The sequence below is a fragment of the Helicoverpa zea genome, chromosome 2 (genome assembly GCF_022581195.2).
Source record: "Helicoverpa zea isolate HzStark_Cry1AcR chromosome 2, ilHelZeax1.1, whole genome shotgun sequence".
NCBI classification, from domain to species: Eukaryota; Metazoa; Arthropoda; class Insecta; order Lepidoptera; family Noctuidae; genus Helicoverpa; species Helicoverpa zea.
In genome coordinates, this window is record NC_061453.1 from 13872288 (window position 1) to 13877735 (window position 5448).

General features: G+C 37.0%; 1 long non-coding RNA gene across 1 annotated transcript; it reads right to left on the reverse strand.

The window, feature by feature from the left end:
* Positions 1 to 4067: 4067 nt before the first annotated feature.
* Positions 4068 to 5048, reverse strand: LOC124644308. Its single transcript, XR_006986044.1, has 5 exons — positions 4984 to 5048; positions 4828 to 4896; positions 4509 to 4634; positions 4224 to 4386; positions 4068 to 4145 (listed from the first exon to the last, which is right to left on the reverse strand). It is a non-coding gene; the product is annotated as an uncharacterized LOC124644308 (long non-coding RNA).
* Between the last annotated feature and the right edge of the window lie 400 nt (positions 5049 to 5448).

The window sequence follows — 5448 nt, forward strand, 5'->3', positions numbered from 1 at the left end:
ACTTTAATAATTTGATTGGTCTATTTTCTATCGATGTTATTCGAATTTCCTTCTATTTCATTTTATTTATAGACTGAATATTACTATCGTAAGATTGATTCGGTAAAGAAGTAAAATCTCAATTTTGGTGCAAGTTTTTAAAACGTATTCATATCTGACAGGATCTGTAGACTGTGGACAGAGTCTGTTTTACCGCAGTTTAAAATTTTATTTCACCAATTTTTTCTCTTTAATTTTGTGTGACTAATTTTGATCAGCATGTCGATTCTATAAAATATCACAACTCACTTCGACATCACTCTCACTTCGACTTCGATCTAAAGGTAGAATTCCGTGGACGCGACAATAGTCAACCTTTGAAAATGTATGGCACCGTTGTCGAGGCCCGTGACAGTCGCGCGCGGCCGACGAATTTCGTAAGCTGCTCGCGGCATTGTCAAAAATTTAATTCTGGTTTTACTAAAATTCTATAGATGTTATTAAGCGCTAGACCATGTTGAGAAGCGTACGGCCGCGAGCGGCTCACGAAATTCGTCGTCCGCGCGCGACTGTCGCAGCCCTCGGCAGCGGTGCCATACATTTTCATAGGTTGACTTTTGTCGCGCGCGGCTGCGACAATCGCGACCCACGGAATTCTACCTTAAAGTTTCGTGATTGACATTGTCAAACTACACTAGCGCTTCACTATCGAGCGTGTTGACAAGTTGAACTAAATCAAAGTCGAGATTTTGACAGATTTGTCAAAATCTGTCTATCTATAGGGGAGGTAGGGGAGAGATGGGCAGTTGGGAGACATGATCAAATCAGAATAAAAGGGGGGTCCTTTTATTCTGATTTCTGATCATAGTTTTGTTTTTTTTTAATTGGGTAGTTTACGTTACCGACTGGTAACGGTGTTCATCCATAGACTATCTGTCATTTCTGTGAGTTGTCAAGAACAAACACTCGTAAAAGTACTTAAATATTTTGTTGCGGTTTCGGATCGTTATAAAGAGAAAACTAATGAAAGGTATGTGTATTTTCTATTATTAATTATTGATTGTCAAAATCTCCAGTTACAATTATAGTAAGTCGATGCAATCCACACCTATTATACCTTTAGAAGAGAGTACTACAGCAATAGTTAATGGGCCCCACGTTTTTATTTTAGTCTAATATGACCGGGACCACCTACGTAGGTTGACAGGTAAGTAACTATTTTTTATTTTCTAGTTTTCAGTGCACATAAGATAAAACCGTTTAACTTAAAAGTTTTTTTACCGATTTTTTTTTCATAAACTAAGTCAAAAGTGTCCAATGCTCTCTATGGTAGGGAGGCTTTTCTTCGTCAGTGAAAATTTGTGAGGTTATAAATCTGCGCGAAAAATCCTTTATAGAATCTTGTTTCAGGTACCGTTGCCAACTTGATCTAGAGACTATTATATTTAAAATAGTGTTTAAATAAAGTTCTAAGTGTTTTAAAGTGATTAAGTGCCTACATTTAACGATGGCTAGAATGTTTTTGCTTAAATCTTTATTAGAAGAAGCTCATGCTTTAGATAATTTAGAAAAGCGTCAACAATCTGCTAGAATTCGTAGTTTACCTTTATTAACTCGCGATGATGACTATGTGAGCATATATAGATTGTCAAAGGAGCTAATTGACCAACTGGAGTCTGATTTACTGCCCCTGATAAAGCCCACAAAACGTCGAGGCAAAGGACTTACAACTCGTGTAAAAGTAAGTATTGACACAGTTTATAGTTGAAAAATTGTAATCAAGCACACAATAATAAGAAAAACACTTAGTTCTTAATAAGGAGTATTCCCTTTATGTGGTTTCCCCGCCAGCTGATATGTTTTCAAAAGCCTCTGTACTTCAGTTATAATATTGGTATTCTCTTAAGCATGAAAATAACCAAATTGGTCTCAATTTTGTTTTCACTAAATCCAGATAAAGTAGGTATTATATACATTTTTTATTGATTTATTGTTTCACAGATACTATGTACTTTATCATTCTTGGCTAGTGGCAGTTACCAGAAGGTTATTAAAGAGGGCATCAGAACTTATTTATCGCAACCGTCTGCATCTCGTTGCATAAATGAAGTAGTGGAAGCTCTGAACAATCCGGCCGTAGTAAAAAAATATATAAGGTTTCCTCAAAATCAGCAAGAAAGGCAAATTTTAAAAGAAAGGTTAGTACCTAGATATAATATAATTTTAATATTATTATAATTAAACTGACCCTTTTATTTTTACAGTTGATCATGTTAGTGATTATTGTAAATTACAGGTTCTACAAAAGGTTTGGGTTTCCAGCCACCATAGGCTGTATTGATGGCACTCTGGTGGCAATGAAGAGACCAGCAGAGAACGAAGAACGGTTTTACTGCCGCAAAGGCTACCATGCAAGAAATGTGCAATTGGTAAAATGGATTTCAATGTTGTAATCAATTATAATTAGGTATAATAGAGTCATTGTAATTTATTTCTTTTTCAGATAACAGATGCAGATTTAAATATTTTACACGTGGATCCCACATATGGAGGAGCTACTCACGATAGCTTCATTTTTAATTATAGTGCTATCAAAGACCATTTAGAGGCATTAACAAATGCTGGTGAAGAAGTAGTTTTGCTCGGTAAGTAGATCCTTTCCTGACCCTGCTTCAGAATATAAGCCTAATTACTAAGTATAAAAACTACATAGTTATTTTTTTTTCAGGTGATTCAGGATATGCTCAGCGTGCCTACCTCATGACGCCAATTAGTGGCGCTGAAGAGAATTCCCCTGAAGCTTATTACAATAAGCGTCATTCAACTGCTCGCAACTCAGTTGAGAGAACAATAGGCCTCCTAAAAGGACGATTTAGGTGCTTATTAGTACACAGAGTACTCGACTACCATCCAGATGTAGTTGCAAAAATAGTAATTGCATGTTGTGTTTTGCACAACATGTGCAATCGCGCGGGAATTCCGGCAATCTCTATTTCCGAGGAAGAAAGAGTAGAAGAGCTTGAAATAATTGCTGAAGCAACAAGGAGGCAAACTAGAGATTTACCATCCAACGCCGATTTAGCTTTAGGTCAATTACGAAGGCGAAACTTCGTGAATGGGCTTTGGCGTTCACGTCATAATTAATGGGTGCTAATTAAATAGACTTCTTTTTATTATCATTATTCGGCCCAAAAATGTATGTTGGCTTCTAAATTACTAAGTCAGCCACAATTAACTATGCCGGATTGCTGAACCAGAGGTCTTGGGTTCGATTCCCGGTTCGGTCGACATTTGTGTGATGAGCATGCTTGTTGGCCGTGGTCTGGGTGTGACAATATGTATCTATACTAATATTATAAAGAGGAAAACTTTGTTTGTTTGGTTGTAATGGATAAACTCAAAAACTACTGGACCAATTTTAAATATTCTTTCAATAATCTTAGCTGATGTTTATTTTGTTTTGATTGAAAAAAATAAAAAAATAAACTTATGTAAATTAGCTTATTTATTGTTCAACCACCTATAACAATTTACCTAGTTTAGGACCTCGAAGTTTAGTTTAGGCCGAAGCCAAACGCTGAATCCCTTTTGAGACAACTTTAATCTAAAAATTCTGTCCCTCTCTGCACTCCTCTCCAGAAAGGACTGCATGATCTGCGTATTCAATCTTTGTATCTCCAGCTGCTGTTCTTCCAACCTCAGGAATCTCTCAGTCATGGAGGAGAATTCCTATCTCTGTTGACGGCCTCTGCCAATGCTTGCAGCCCTTGACCGACTGCAGCTACAGCTTCAGCAAAAATTCTGTCCCTCTCTGCACTCCTCTCCAGAAAGGACTGCATGATCTGCGTATTCAATCTTTGTATCTCCAGCTGCTGTTCTTCCAACCTCAGGAATCTCTCAGTCATGGAGGAGAATTCCGTTCGCCGTTGTGATGGTGGAAGAGCAGCAACTGAGGACGTGTGACGTGCTGAAAAGAGAACACCTATTACTACATGCGTTAATAAAAACTCTTAAATAAATAGCTGCCTTTCGTTGTGATTTGTCTCAAAAATTGTTTTGATGGTTATTTTTAGTTTGTAGGTACTTACACACAGAACCACCTCGACTACCACGAACTGTCCTAGAGCGCCGAGAAGGTGAAGCTACTGAAGCTGTGTGACGTGAAACTAAAAAGATAAATATTTACATTTTAAAATTCTCGATCTAATGGTAGAGAATGCTGTTTAAATGTATTTTTTACCTACATGATGAAGCCGCAGTTCTTGGAATGACTGGGGAGGCTACTGGGGTGGAACCACGGCGTGAAGGTGAAGGTGTGGGCGTATGGGAAAGTGTTACAGTTGGAGGGGACAGGCTGGGATGATAAACATGAGGATTTGGAGGAGGAGTGTTGTCTAACTGGTTATTCTGAAACAACAGAAACAATCTTAAAAAGGCCCACTTCCTAATATTGAAATTAAATATCGACAATTCCAAGTGACACAGTAAATAATATTAAAGCACTTAGAATTTCAGAGATAGATACATACCCGTAAAATGCTTTGGCTAGTTCCAACAATGGAGCTGGATGAGGAAGCAAACAGTTTTCTCGAAATTGCACTAGCTGGTGGTCTGTAATTTCGAGGTGCTGGACTGTCCTCAATCAGGGCGGAATCCTGTAAATTGGATAAAATGGTATCTTCCTTGTGGGATAAAATTAAGATTATAATATTATTAGGGTTATTACAAGGATGAATTACTATTTCAATTATATTGGTAATAATAAAATGAATTTCAATATTTATAGATACTAATAGAATATAATCTAGACACATCATATACAGACATATTTAGTACAAAATAGCTTACATAAAATACAATAGCTGCTGATTCCTCAGTAGGCCGTGCCTGACTCTGCTGTTGTTGTGGTACATTAATCTATAATAAGTTAACATAAAAAAAAAATGCTAGATAAGAGTGTAAAATAATGAATTCCATAAAATTATGAATTAAAAAATATCTTACGTTGTCATCATTAGTATTGTATATAGGTTGTGCTTCGGGTGATGGAGACGGCGTGTCATTTTCCTGAAACAGGAAGGTAAATTTAATATAAAATTCACTTAACACTAAAAAGGGTCTAATCCACAAAAAAATGGGTGCTGTAAAAACGACAGCAAACCTTGCAGAGTGTTTCTAGTATTACTTACCAATTGCATTTCTGAATTTCTTACCGGAAACGGCTGAATGCCTAAATGTGCATCTCCTGTGGAAAAGCTTTCACCACCACACAAAGCAACAATCCTTTCCTCAACCTCAGTTAGCATCATTTCGTCCTCCACCCCACCACCAGTCCTACGCCTAGCAGCAGAGCGTGCTGCAACTTTTTTTTTAATGGCGCTTTTTTTGTCAGTCCAATACTACAATCAAACATTTATTTAAAATTAAAAAGAAAATTAGTTGTCTCCATTTCCACAATATTCTTGGTCA